Source organism: Rhinoraja longicauda, chromosome 19 (assembly GCF_053455715.1).
Source record: "Rhinoraja longicauda isolate Sanriku21f chromosome 19, sRhiLon1.1, whole genome shotgun sequence".
NCBI lineage: Eukaryota > Metazoa > Chordata > Chondrichthyes > Rajiformes > Arhynchobatidae > Rhinoraja > Rhinoraja longicauda.
Genome location: NC_135971.1, coordinates 19,838,225 through 19,838,552, shown reverse-complemented (window position 1 = coordinate 19,838,552; position 328 = coordinate 19,838,225).

The window sequence follows — 328 nt, the reverse complement described above, 5'->3', positions numbered from 1 at the left end:
AGCACCCGTAGTCAGGACCGAACCCGGGGTCTCTGGCACTGTAAGGCACCAATTCTACCACTGCGCCATCATGCAGCCCAAGTTGCAAAGGTCTATTGCACAGATGCTGGCCATTTGACCCATGTTGATGTTTATGCTTCACAAGCCCCTCTCCACACTTGTTAAATTACCTTATCAGCGTATGATAGCATTCCGTTCGCTCCAGTGTACTTAATGTTTCTTATATGTTGGGTTAGTCCCTGCCTTAACTACCTCCTCTGGCAGCTTGTTCCATACACCCACCACCCTGTGTGTGAAAAAGTTACCCCTCAAATTCCTCTTAAATCTT